Source organism: Physeter macrocephalus, chromosome 7 (assembly GCF_002837175.3).
Source record: "Physeter macrocephalus isolate SW-GA chromosome 7, ASM283717v5, whole genome shotgun sequence".
NCBI classification, from domain to species: Eukaryota; Metazoa; Chordata; class Mammalia; order Artiodactyla; family Physeteridae; genus Physeter; species Physeter macrocephalus.
This window is the reverse complement of record NC_041220.1, coordinates 24080337-24095275: the sequence shown is the minus strand read 5'-3', so window position 1 is coordinate 24095275 and position 14939 is coordinate 24080337. Positions and strand designations below refer to the sequence as shown.

At 41.9% G+C, this 14939-nt stretch overlaps 1 long non-coding RNA gene across 2 annotated transcripts; it reads right to left on the bottom strand.

Moving 5' to 3' along the window:
* Positions 1-8466: 8466 nt before the first annotated feature.
* LOC114486522 (uncharacterized) lies at positions 8467-13962 on the bottom strand. 2 transcript variants are annotated; one of them, XR_003680380.2, is made up of 3 exons: positions 13894-13962; positions 9202-9282; positions 8467-9051 (listed from the first exon to the last, which is right to left on the bottom strand). It is a non-coding gene; the product is annotated as an uncharacterized lncRNA (long non-coding RNA). The 2 variants fall into 2 exon arrangements; XR_008617767.1 differs by lacking the exon at positions 13894-13962 and adding an exon at positions 13458-13867.
* Positions 13963-14939: the final 977 nt, after the last annotated feature.

Sequence of the window (14939 nt, the reverse complement as noted above, 5' to 3'; positions counted from 1 at the left end):
TCCTCTAAGTATTATAAGATAGAGATGTCTTTATTTATTTTATGGTCCCTACCATTGGGCTTCAAAGTTTTGATCACACATAAAGAGTACCCTAAACAAAATTCTGAGTTAATGAGGTTTCTTTCCACTGGGTGTGTTACACGTTGCAGACACTCCTGTTGTCACGATGCTGGTGGCCTTGGACTTGGGCACGACCAACCACACACTCAATGACACTCCTCACTGCAGCCCTGGTTTGCTCTTCAGAGATATCACAAAGGCATTGTACCCTCGCCTTCGCACTCATCCCCACCCTAACCCAAAAGAGGAACAAAAAGAGTTCCTGGTGGGAAAGAGACAGCCCAGAGAGAGGATGCCCAGCCCTGAATACCCTCATACACATACCTGTGTGTGCTGTACAGTGACTGGCCTCAAATCACAGTCCTAAAGACAAGATGTCTGTTCCATCTCTTGGATACTAAAAGCCAAGCAGTAAATATATTTTGCAAACAGGGATACCTGCCATTTCAGCGAACTACAATAATAGCTGACATTCACTAAGCTTTTCCTATGTGCCCAGCACTGTTCAAAATGTGCTCTATGTGTCTCCAGAGAGGTTAAATAATTTGCCTAAACTGACACAACTAATAAGTGGTCTAGCTGGGATGTGAACATGAGCAGTGTTGCTCTAGAACCAGATGATTTTAATCTTTACACCAGTCTCCCTCCCTTAACTTCTCTTTACCTTGAATGTCTTCAGAATAACGATAATACAACCTTATGATAAGGATGTTGTGAGGATCCATATAAATAAATAAGAAAAACACTTGATACAGTGTCTAGCACAGGGGAAAAGCTCAATGAGTGTGTGTTGGTAGGAATAGTGGATAACTTGCCCAAAGTCACAGGAGTGAATGGCTGAACTAGGACTCCAATCAGGGACCCTGCTCCCAGGGTCCACCCTTAACACTACTGGTCCTGCCGCTCTGAGTCAGTGATGTCATAGATGAAGTACCCAGAACCAGGGTTGGCACAGAACAAACACTCAGGAAATGCCAGTCATACTCCTGTGTCACGTCTCCCTCCTTCTTGCTGAGGGATGAACCAAGGCACAGAAGCACTCTTGTTTAAGGTAATGACCAACATTGAAAAGAGAAGCTGATTCAAATTCCCCCTCATACTTCCTTTCTCATACTTACATACGAGACCAAAAGTACAGTCCGTAAAACAGAAGGCACAATTTTTAAAAAATATATTGTGTATTTGGCTTCCTCTTTTACTTCCCTATTATCATCTTGCCCCATTGTATTAAAACTACCAGAAGGAACAGATCCCTCATTAGTCATGATGTATCATCTGCCTCGTGTCCAAGAGGATGCTGAGATTAATCACAGTCCACTTATGTGAGGCACACGGCGCATTTCATTGTGCAATGAACAACATTCATTCATGCTGTAAGTATGAACACTCAAGTTTCAGTTTTGAAGGAAGTTAGCAACCACCCAATATGTCTTTAGCAATATAATAGTGCACTTCTAGATTTTTCTCCTTAAGAAATCTTGTACTCTAGATATTATAGAAGACAATCTTCCTACTTTGTCCTCTGATTTTTTCCCTGTGATGGAGTCACCTTTAAAATCACGAGGTGGGGCTTCCCTGGTGGCGCAGTGGTTGAGAGTCCGCCTGCCGATGCAGGGGACACGGGTTCGTGCCCCAGTCCGGCAAGATCCCACATGCCGCGGAGTGGCTGGGCCCGTGAGCCATGGCCGCGGAGCCTGTGCTCTGCAATGGGAGAGGCCACAACAGTGAGAGGCCCACGTACCAAAAAAAAAGAAAAAAAATTTTAAAAAATAAAATAAATAAAATAAAATCATGAGGTGATCACTCTGGGCTTCTTGGCTTATATAGACTGCAAATAAAACCTTAAATATAGTAGTTGTGACTACTAAATAGCAAAAGAAGTCAGTTTGGCTAAATGCTTTAAGCGATAAGTCAACTCAATCAAAAACATCAATTAAGCCAGATATTTATTTGAATCTATTTCTTGTTAGATTAACAAGAATGAGTTTATCGGGCTTCCCTGGTGGCGCAGTGGTTAAGAATCTGCCTGCCAATGCAGGGGACATGGGTTCGAGACCTGGTCCAGGAAGATCCTGCATGCCACGGAGCAACTAAGCCCATGCTCCACAACTACTGAGCCTGCGCTCTAGGGCCTACAAGCCACAACTACTGAGCCCACGTGCCACAACTACTGAAGCCCATGTGCCTAGAGCCCGTGCTCCGCAACAAGAGAAGCCACTGCAATGAGAAGCCTGCGCACCACAACAAAGAGTAACCCCCGCTCACCACAACTAGAGAAAAGCCCGCATGTAGCAACGAAGACCCAACACAGCCAAAAATTAAAAAAAATAAAATAAATGAAAAAAAAGAATGAGTTTATCAGTCAAAATAGCTGATCCACATGTAAACTCAAAAATTGTTTGAAAAAGATAATTTCATTCACTGCAAATATCCCTTCATAAGTTGTTGACATATTTTCAGGATAAATATGGGTTTTGCTACAATGTACATTTCAAGCATCATTAAAAGGCATGAAGTTGACTCTGCTCAGTTTTAGGAATAAAATTTTATTTTATAAAGTATTAATTTTCAAAAGAAAACCAGATTTACCATTTGAGTTATTCATGGAACCTGATTATCCAGACTACATTTCATTTGATCAGTCTAACCTTTAGATTCTGTTGAAAGCAATGATAATTGACAGATAATTTTTCAGCCAGGAGACCATATTAGACTGAACTCAGTACTGTTCAAGGTCACAGGATGTTCTAAAGGGAAAACAGAAATGACTGGTTTAATTATTAAGAGTAGAATTAAAATAAGTCAGACAGAGGAAGACAAATACTGTGTGATATCACTTATATATGGAATCTAAAAAAGTACAACAAACTAGTGAATAAAACAAAAAAGAAGCAGAAAAAAAAGAGTAGAACTTACCAAAGTTGGCACTTCCTTTTCTTACTCTTTAGCAAAGTATACAGGTATGTCAGTTCTTAAACACTAAAAATGTTACACGTACGGTCATACACAAAATTACATTTGTCAAGAGAAAGAAATCTAACTTCCACAAACTTACAAAAGATTTTCCAAATTTGCACAACTCAAGGTCAATGTTCAACTTGCTATGCACTCACAGATTGCCTAGTTGAAACCATTCAAAACAAAGTATTTTCGTTATGCTCCTGTGGTATAGTAGGTCAAGTGGCATTTTTTGTAGGGTGCAGAGCAATGCTCTTCTCATCTGTGCTTTATTTAAATATAATATTCTCATAGATGTTTTGCTTAAAGTACAGCATGCCACTGAAGACCACTAGTCAGCCCTTGGCATGAAGAATCATTTAGAGACTTGGCCAGGTTCCTTTCCCCTAATCTCACCAACCTTAGTCCTGGCTGCCAACTGGCCTATTTTTTTTTTTTTTTTTTCTCCAGCGGCACCATGGAGCTTTTCCAGGGTCCAGAGCCTGCTAGAAAAGTCGGGTTCAGTTACATTTTTTATTCTCTGCAGTCAAGAACGTGTCCCTTGAAAGAAGGTGCGCCCTAGATTATAGAGCTAGCCCTAAATCACACTCTGGGGGAAAATTCTCCTCTTTAGGAGACAGTCTTTGCATTACTTAGTCTTGTTAGGAGTCTGATCTTTTTGGACAGAACAGAGGAAATGCTTTTCGTGCTGAAAATGGGATCTTTGCTTTATTTGTTATTTTCCTCACAAAACCTTTGCCACCTGTCTCCCCCTTCCCTAGGAATAGCCTAAGATATTAAATATGTACTTATCACAGTGCACAGTAATTACAGAAAGATGTTCCAAATCTCCTTTGCAAATGTCTAAATTCTCAAAAATTTTGACAGAACATATTTTCCTTACAATATGCAGTATAGTGACAATTGTAATTTACTAACCTCAGGGACATATTAAGAGCTATTGCAACCAACAAAGACCTACTGTATAGCACAGGGAACTATACTCAATATCTTGTAATAACCTATAATGGAAAAGAATCTGAAAAGGAATATATATATATATAGTATATATATATACATATATATGTATATATATATACATCTGTATATATATATATATATATGTATATATATATACAGAGGTACATGCTGTACCCCTGAAACTAACACAACATTGTAAACCAACTATACTTCAATAAAAATTTAAATTAAAAAAAATAAATAAAATTAAGACAACATACAAAAAAGAGCTATTGCAATCTCAATTTTGAGAAAAGAATAATAAAGAAGATTAAAGCCAATATAGGCTGAGATGTTGGGTTGTTGGTTACTCACTAGCTAAGAGTTAATTTTCTCTGATATTTGGGCATGGACAGAAAGATGAATCACTGCTTTTCATGTGCTTTCCATCAAAACAGTAAACTTTTTTTTTTTTAAGTATTTTAAAATATTTATTTATTTTTGGCTGTGTTGGGTCTTCGTTGCTGCGTGTGGGCTTTCTCTAGTTGCGGCGAGCGGGGGCTAATCTTCGTTGCAGTGCACAGGTTTCTCATGGCGGTGGCTTATCTTGTTGCAGAGCACAGGCTCTAGGCACACGGGCTTCAGTAGTTGGGGCACGTGGGCTCAGTAGTTGTGGCTCACGGGCTTTGTTGCTCCGCAGCATGTGGGATCTTCCCGGACCAGGGCTGGAACCCGTGTCCCTTGCATTGGCAGGCGGATTCTTAACCACTGCGCCACCAGGGAAGTCCCAAAACAGTAAACTTTAAATGCTTGAGAAGGATCAGCTGTATTTGTCTACACATCGATCAGCCAAACAAGATGGTGAATTCCAGGAGAGCAGAGTCTTTGTATTATTTTGGGCAGCTAGTACCAGGCCTGTCTTAAGGTGAGGCTGTAATAAATGAATGAATGAGTGAGCATTTACCCAGATCCTAGAGTAAAGAGCTCTTGGCTTTCCAACTGCTCTCTTACTGCTCATGTTTGAAGTGTTTCTCCAGTTTTACTTCCAGGTAAGCAGGCAGGCACCTTTGTGTTCTGAACTCCTAGTGAGCAATGATGTTGTGTGTTCACCTCTATAGTCCCAAGTCTAGTCTTCTCCAATCACCAGTTGAACTAGGAAAAATTTCTGATCCCTGGAAACAAGTATCAGATTTGTTAGATACATTAAATTTGAACAGTTCAATTCAAAATGTGGTTTTTTTTAAATACCTACTGTGTGCAGGCACTATGCCAGCTGGTTAGAACTCACAAAAGTAAGTTATGACAAAGAGAGGAAAGAGGAGAGGAAAGAGGGGAGAGGGGAAAGAGAGTAAGTGATCAGAGCTGAGGAAGCTTGGAAGAGAGGTACTTCGCCTGTGGACCTAAAAGAGGCTTCCCGGAGGAGATGATGACTCATGTGCTGAATGTTGAAAGATGAGATAGAATTATCAAAGCAAAGACATGTAGAAAGGAAATTTCAGGTTGGGGATACAGCTTGAGTAGAGGCAGAGAATCTAAAGTCAGTGTGAAGGGGGTGGATGTCAAACACCGGACTGGTCCGTATTGCCAAAGCATAGAGCATGAGGCGGGAATGTCAGGGGTAGGGCTGAGAGGGAGATGCATGCCCTTGTAGACCAGGCTGAGACTTGATTTGGAAAGCTGTGGCAGAACACTTCAGGATCGCAAGCAGGGCCATTTGCACCTATCTGGCTTGCCATGGACCTCTGACTCCCCCTTTGACCTCTCTTTACCCTCATCCTTCACCTCCATGTATTTCTTGTTCATGCGGGGTGTCCCTCCCATACTTTGAAAAGCACTGGAAGCAAAAACATGGCCCACTTAGACAATCAAGTTTTCTCCCCCAGAGACTTTGTAAATTATCATATGGGACAAGATGACTTCTAATGCATTATGGTTCACAGGCTAGAATGCACTGATAAAACCAAGGACATTCACATGGAAGACGGTGAAGGCCTCAGCCATTACTTTCCATTACTTTCCAACTTTATGCTTAGCAACTGACTTCATCCCATTAAGGTCCAAAGTGGAGAAAAGGAAGCTCATTCCAAAATTGAGCCAACGAACTCTTTCAGAAAACTGCTTTATTTCATCAATTACTTTGTTGTAGATAGTCTTGCATATTCTTTTTTTTTTCTTTTAAAAAAAATTTTATTTAGGGGTAAGATGGGAATAAAGACACAGACTTACTAGAGAATGGACTTGAGGACACGGGGAGGGGGAACTGTAAGCTGTGACAAAGTGAGAGAGCGGCATGGACATATATACACTACCAAACGTAAAACAGCTAGCTAGTGGGAAGCAGCCGCATAGCACAGGGAGATCAGCTGGGTGCTTTGTGACCACCTAGAGGGGTGGGATAGGGAGGGTGGGAGGGAGGTGCAAGAGGGAGGAGATATGGGGATATATGTATATGTGTAGCTGATTCACTTTGTTATAAAGCAGAAACTAACACACCACTGTAAATCGATTATACTCCAATAAAGATGTTAAAAAAAATAAAAATAAAAATAAAAAAAATAAAAAAAAATTTTTTGAAGTATAGTTGATTTACAATGTTGTGTTAATTTCTGCTGTACAGCAAAGTGATTCAGTTATACATATATATACTCTTTTTCATGTTCTTTTCCATTATGGTTTATCACAGGATATCAAATATAGTTCCCTGTGCTACATAGTAGTACCTTGTTGTTTATCCATCCTATATATAACAGTTTGTATCTGCTAATCCAAATCTTGCGTATTCTGGTTGCAGTGAAATCAGGGGTAGCTTGTGATCAACAACTGTTCCTAGTTGTTGGGTTTGGGCCCTAGAATGACAAGAATCAGGGTGTGGTCGTGATAGAACATGAAAGCCACAAGCAATATCAGCTCCAGAGTTAAAGACAACTTCTTTCCCAACAATCTCTTGCTCTGGTTCTTACCTCCTTGCCTGCTTCTATTGGTGCTAAAAGGAACGCAAACCAAAGGCTCTTGGATGTAAGAAAGGCCAGGCTGATTTGGAAATATGTCTGTACTCTGAAATTCACTTAGCAGGTGTTATGGACTGAATGGTGCCCCCCCGCCCCATTTCATATGTTGAATCCCTAACCACCAAAGTGACTGTATTTGGAGATAGGGCCTTAAATGAGGTAATTACGATAAAATGAAGACATAATGGTAGGGCTCTAATTTAATAAGACTGATGTCCTTATAAGAGGACCAGACACCAAATGTATCTATCTTTCTCTCCTTCCCTCCCCCCTCCTCATGTGTACAGAGGAAAGGCCATGTGAGGACACAGCAAGAAGGCAGCTGCCTGCAAGCCAAGGAGGTTGGCCTCAACAGAAACCAACCCTGCCGGCACCCTGATCTTACATTTCTACACTCCAGAACTGTGAGAAGATAATGTCTGTTGTTTAAGCCACCCATTCTGCGGCAATTTGTTACGGCGGCCTGAGCAGACTAATACACCAGGGTTATTATACGTATAACGTAACCTCTGCTTTGTGAAATTCAGAGAGCCCAGTGCATGCTAGAGTATACCAGGAGTATACCCAGGCCCCTTTTCCTTAACCAAACAAACAAAAACAAAAAACGTTCTTATTAGTTGTATAAGGAACACACATGGGCATAATAAAATTTTCATATAGTACACATGGGATTTGAGGAAGTTTAAACTCTTCCTCTCTTCCCAGACACTCACCCCGCCATCTTCCTTTCCGAGAGGAAAATACTGCTATTACTATATTAGAATATAGACAGATCGATGGATAGATATAGATTAACCTCTCTTTTAATATGAATGAGAACATTCCACATACACTGTTCTTTTTTTAAAAAATAATTATTTATTTATTTTTGGCTGCCTTGGGTCTTTGTTGCGGTGCGCGGGCTTCTCATTGCGGTGGCTTCTCTTGTTGCAGAGCACGGGCTCTAGGCACATGGGCTCAGTAATTGTGGCATGAGGGCTCAGTAGCTGTGGCTCGCGGGCTCTAGAGCGCAGGCTCGGTAGTTGTGGTGCACGGGCTTAGTTGCCCCATGGCATGTGAGATCTTCCTGGATCAGGGCTCGAACCCGTGTCCCCTGCATTGGCAGGTGGATTCTTAATCACTGCGCTGCCAGGGAAGTCCCCACATATACTGTTCTGAATCTTGTTTTTTTTTACTTATTAACTTAAAACTCATTTCACAGTAGATGTGTATGTAGAGGGACCTCATATTTTTAAAACTTTGATTTCCATGATTTGTAAGGATATAGTACAAATTATATAACCTGTCTTCCGTTGAAAGGTCATTTAGGTTTTTTCAGTCTTTGTGCGTCAATAGAAATGGTACCACAATAAAATGTACATTCATCTTTGGCACATATACAAGTATATGTGTGAGGTAAATTCTTGTAAATAAGATTCTGATTCAAAAGACATTTGCAATTTTAGATACTTTATTTTTACTTTATAAATATAGTAGCCAAAGAATTCAAGTGGGAGTTTATCCCAGAAAATCTTTTGCAGTTAGTGAAATTAGGGTATAACTAAGAACATTCAGAATATAACACACACAGTTTAGGTGATCTTGGTACAGTGGTGGGACAGCAGTGATTGGAAAATGAAAGTAATTAACATGTACATGCTCTGTTGAGGGAGGCTGAGGGGAAACAGGTGTTCAGCCTAGAAAAACATTTCTCGGTGGACTTCCTATGAAGTCAATGTGTCTTGGGTTTAACTTTGAAACAAATTTTAAAAATTAAAAATTGAAAAAAAAAAAGAAATTGCCAAACGTAGCCATTCTTCCAACTTTTAGAGGGAGCAGGGGGCATTCAGTTGGCTCACCATTATGTCATTATCAAAGGTCTTTCCTAAACAACCTCCATGTGTCCAGATGCCATATGACTAACCGATTCCGCAACTTGAGATAGGGAACAATCCTAGAAGGCTGGGTCACCAGAAGTCAACTGATCTGCTGAGCAAGTTGGTCTTCTCTCTGTTATTACACATGGCCGTGGGACTCTTTTCCTCTTCCACCTTGCCTCTGGGGAAACTTTGTTGACTCAACTTTTCAGATTCTTCTTAGTTTACACCTAGTAATAGAAGAGAAAGAGAATCAAAATTAAGAGTTGTATCTAAGTCAGACCTCCAACTTTAATATCACAGAGCCCATGGCCTTTTCCTTCTTAGCACTTACACAGTTGAATTTTATGGTTATCTTTTGAATAGTAATTGATTCCTACCTGTTGTAAGCTTCTCGTGGTACCAGTGGTGTTTGGTTTTCTTCAATATGCAATTCCAGCATCTTCCACAGCACCAGGCATCTAATAAGTGTTCACCAACAATTAGTGGATTATTGTGTAGGTGATACGTAGAGTCTAACACACGAATACAGGATCGCAAAGGTAATTTGGGGCCCAGTGTACAACTGAGAGATGAGTCTAGATCATTTCATAAATTAGAGTCTGATGAAAAGGGATAAATTAATCCAGGGCTGAAGGCACGATACCTGGATCCCGCAGGTACCTTTAAATAAATCCATAAGAGAGATAGCCTCCAGCTGCAGTGCCCTTCTTAGATCTATACCAGTGGTTCCTGGAAGTGTGGTCCCTAGAGCAACAGCATCAACGGCACCTGGGGACTGGTTGGAGATGCAAATTCTCAGGTCTCCATCAGAAATTCTGGGACCAGTGTCTTTTAACAAGCCCTCCAGGTGGTTTGGACACACTAAAATTTGAGAACCACTGAGATACACAAATCTTATCACTTTAAAATGATAGGGGGAAAAAGACCAGTAAAAAGTCTAAGTTTCTCGATGGAAATATGAATGAAAAATGAAGGGAAGAACTGGAGACCAGAGCCTGCACAAGGTTTTTAGCTATTCAACAGTTCCCTGCTGGCATCTGAAGACTCGATTTTGTAAACTGTTAACCCGTTGCTGACATGACTGTGTCAATACCCATTTCAACAGCTGTTTCCCTTAATTCCGAATACAACTTCTTGTATATGACAGTTTCCCTTCACGCACCATTTTTGTGGGTATGTCTATACCTGACTTGGGGAAAATTGTGGGAAAAAAACACAGCTTTTTAATTTGTTTAAAAGAGACTTTCTGCTTGTTGCGTTCTGTGCTTTTAACCAATTCAAGAAGCCAAAAGCATTTTTAGTTTTCTCCTATGTTTGCCACTGTTGATTTGTTTGTGCCCTGTATTAACTGCCATTTTCTAAAATTTTTTTCAATAAAAGGAAAGAAGATGTGAAAAAAATTTTCCCTGCCAAAAACGCCTTGGAGAGGGTTGCCCCATCATGTTTCCGTCTTCACCGTCATGTCATTTTTTTGGTACAATCTCCTTCAGAGCCTTGCGCATTTGCATGCAAAGCACTTATAAGCCCCTCATACACCAAAGGTGATCTGAGAATAATTCTATCATTTAAAAAAATTTATTGAGATAGTATTGAGACAACTATAATATAGAATAGTGGTGATAATAGACAATATTTATAGGAAAAAAGTAGGTTATAATGAAGAGTGCAGGCTAGATTTAGGCTGCCTGGTTTTGAATTCTGACTCTACCACTTCCTAGTTGTGTGACTCCAGTCAAGTTACTTTACCTTTCTGTGACTTGGTTTCCTCATCTGTAACATAGAGTTCATTAACAGTACATTCAGTTCCTACCTCACGGGGTCACTGTGAGGAGTTAGTGAAATAAAATGTATGGCCTTGGCACATAGTTCATGCTCCATAAATATGAACCATATAACATGCAGAATGTCTGCATATATACCTACACACACACACACACACACACACACACAAACCCAAAAGTCTTGTCCCCAGAGCCTCCTTGGGCTGATTCCCAGGTGGTGTTGTGACAGCAGATTTTCTGCTATAAGCCTAAGATACAACAGAAGGAGAACGTGGGCCTCTCATGTAAGTGAACCCACGTGCCTCAGTGACAAGACGTCCCTATCCTGCTTTCCCCCAATTCCCTCATCAACACACACACCCATCATGTTGAACCAGCTGTAACTGGAAATGGAGCTGTGCTATGTCGGTGCGGACGGGCTAACCTGAGGAGAGGCAGAGAAGGATCCAAAAATGTCTGTCTTCCCTTTGTCCACTCCACCCCAAAACCAGGAAGGAAAAACAGTTGCCGGCAGGCCTGTTAGGGTTGTTGTGACTGGGAGAAGGGGAAGTGGCATCAGAAAGATGTGGTGTGGCCGACGCCAGGGCTGGGTGTGGATCCAGCTACACAGTCAGTGGTACACCGGCGCCAAGGAGGCAGGTGGGAGCTAAGCCAGTCCTGGCTGAGGGTGTCTGATTGCCATTGAAGGGGCTTCCCTGACAAGAGGAAGAGTGTTCAGATGATGAGCAAAGAGGCAAATGTTCACCCTGAGTATCAGGCATAGGAATCCTCGTCATGCAGGGAGATGAATTCCTTTGAAAGTACCACGCTGGCAAAACCACACTTGCCAAGAAAAATCTATCATAACAAATAGATTAGGGAAGAAACATTTAAAATGAAATGGCATTAAATGTTTATATTTTTAACTGTAAAAGGAAGTTCTAGAAGGCTTCGGTTTTCAAAACATGTTAGATTCATCAAAACACTGTGAGGCAGCTGGGCTAATAGGTGGCCCTCCTGCTGCCTGAACCTGGGCCTCCACTGTTTAGGAAACACTGTGTCTGCATTGGCAGCTGCAGAGGGTAGATTACCACAAGTTTTACATAGGAGCCCTGCATCTCTTTTAAACGGGGGAATTCAGAGTCATTTGCATTGTCCCCTGTTTCCCTTTCAAATCTGAGCAAATGCTGGGTAACCACTGACCTTTTCATACATTCTCACACCTCTTTTCAGGGTCAATTCTACACATAGATAAGAAAGTGGAACATAAGCAGATCTTCCTCCACCCAGACCTGCCCTTGCACACTTGGAGAGAAAGAGGCCTAAACTGTGGTCCTGACCTTCAGTTAACTCTGCATACTAAAGAAGCATCAAAGAAATCTTTGGAGTACAGATACAAAGCCACGTTACCTCAAAATAGCACTTAGCCATGGGAATAAAGGATGTCTCTTTGTCCATATATATTAATAGGCAGAGATTAATATTTGGAAAGATGTTTATCAAAAGACCAATTGTTATCTCTAAGTGGTGATATTTTGGGAAACTTTCTTTCTCACTTATACTTTTCTATCATGTTCATATTTTATAATAAACATTTGTTATTTTAATAATCTGAAAAATTAAACTATTTTATTCTTGGGGAAAAAGAAGCACTATTGTGTCTGTTGAAAGCCCTAAAAGGTAATAAAAATGCAAAGTCACATTACTATTCCACCCAAAAAACAGTGAGAGACACTTTCATACAAAATATTAGATAATGTTGTGGAGAAATGGATGCTGTCCCATGCTGCTGGGGAAAGGATTAGATACAATCTTTCTGGGGAGTAATTTGCCAATGTGGGTTAAGAGCATTAAAAATGTACATTCCCAATGTTCATAGCAGCACTACTTACAATAGCCAAGACCTGGAAACAACCTAAGTGTCCATCAACAGATGAATGGATAAAGAAGATGTAGTATACATATAAAATGGAATATTACTCAGCCATAAAAAAGAATGAAATGTTGTCTTTGGCAGCAACCTGGGTGGACTTAGAGAATATCATACTAAGTGAAATAAGTCAGACTAAGAAAGAGAAATATTATACATCACTTATATGTGGAATCTAAACAATAATACAAATGAATCTATTTACAAAACAGAAACAGACTCACAGACACAGAAAACAAACTTATGGTTACCAAAGGGAAAAAGGGAGGGGGAGAAGGATAAATTAGGAGTACTGTATGGGATTAACAGATACACACTACTATGTATAAAATAGATAAGCAACAAGGATTTACTGTTTAACACAGGCAACAATATTCAATATCTCGTAATAAACTATAATGGAAAATAATGTGAAATATATATATGTAACTGAATCATTTTGCTGTATACTTGAAACTAACACACGATTGTAAATCAACTATACTTCAATAAAAATAAAATAAAATATAATTTTACATCTAAAAAATGATGCATTCTAGGGGGAGGAGCTTGAAGACGGCGAAAGCGTAAGACGCGGAGATCACCTTCTTCTCCACAAATACATCAGAAATACATCTACATGTGGAACAACTCCTACAGAACACCTACTGAACGCTGGCAGAAGACCTCAGACCTCCCCAAAGGTAAGAAACTCCCCACATACCTGGGTAGGGCAAAAGAAAAAAGAAAAAAACAGAGATAAAGAATAGGGACGGGACCTGCGCCAGTGGCAGGGAGCTGTGAAGGAGGAAAGGTTCCCACACACTAGAAGCCACTTCGCGGGCAGAGACTGCGGGTGGCCGGGGGGGAAGCTTCGGAACGGCGGAGGCGAGCGCAGCAGCGGGGTGCGGAGGGCAGAGTGGAGAGATTCCCGCACGGAGGGTCGGTGCCGACCAGCACTCACCAGCCCGAGAGGCTTGTCTGCTCACCCGCCGGGGCGGGCGGGGGCTGGGAGCTGAGGCTCGGGCTTCGGAGGTCGGATCCCAGGGAGAGGACTGGCGGTGTGAACACAGCCTGAAGGGGCCTAGTGCGCCATGTCTAGCCAGGAGGGAGTTCGGGAAAAGGTCTGGAGCCGCTGAAGAGGCAAGAAACTTTTTCTTGCCTCTTTGTTTCCTGGGGCGCGAGGAGAGGGGATTAAGAGCAGCGCTTAAAGGAGCTCCAGAGACCGGCGCGAGCCGCTGCAATCAGCGGGGACCCCAGAGACGGGCATGAGACGCTAAGGCCGCTGCTGCCGCCACCAAGAAGCCTGTGTGCGAGCACAGGTCACTGTCCACACCTCCCCTCCCGGGAGCCTGTGCAGCCCGCCACTGCCAGGGTCCCGTGATCCAGGGACAACTTACCCGGAGAACGCACGGCGCCTCAGGCTGGTGCAACGTCACGCCGGCCTCTGCCGCCGCAGGCTCGCCCCGGTCCCGCAGCCGTACCCCTCCCTTCCCCCGGCCTGAGGGAGCCAGAGCCCCGGAAGCAGCTGCTCCTTTAACCCCGTCCTGTCTGAGCGAAGAACAGACGCCCTCAGGCGACCTACACGCAGAGGCGGGTCCAAATGCAAAGCTGAACCCCGGGAGCTGTGCGAACAAAGAAGAGAAAGGGAAATCTCTCCCAGCAGCCTCAGGAGCAGCGATTAAATCTCCACAATCAACTTGATGTACCCTGCATCTGTGGAATAGCTGAAGAGACAACGAATCATCCCAAATTGAGGAGGTGGACTTTGGGAGCAAAGATATATATATATATTTTTCCCCTTTTTCTCTTCTTGTGAGTGTGTATGTGTATGCTTCTGTGTGTGATTTTGTCTGTATAGCTTTGCTTTTACCATTTGTCCTAGGGTTCTGTCTGTCCGTTTTTTTGTTTCTGTATTTTTTTTTACTTTTTAAAAATTTGTCTTAAAAATTATTTTTTATTTTAATAACTTTATTTTATTTTATTTTATTTTATTTTATCTTCCTTCTTTCTATTTTTTCTCCCTTTTATTCTGAGCCATGTGGATGAAAGGCTCTTGGTGCTGCAGCCGGGCATCAGGGCTGTGCCTCTGAGGTGGGAGAGCCCAGTTCAGGACACTGGTCCACAAGAGACCTCCCAGCTCCACATAATAACAAACGGCGAAAATCTCTCAGAGATCTCCATCTCAACACAAAGACCCAGCTTCACTCAATGACCAGCAAGCTACAGTGCAGGACACCCTATGCCAAACAACTAGCAAGACAGGAACACAACCCCACCCGTTACCAGAGAGGCTGCCTAAAATCATAATAAGGCCACAGACACCCCAAAACACACCACCAGATGTGGACCTGCCCACCAGAAAGACAAGATCCAGCCTCATCCACCAGAGCACAGGCACTAGTCCCCTCCACCAGGAAGCCTACACAACCCACTGAACAAACCT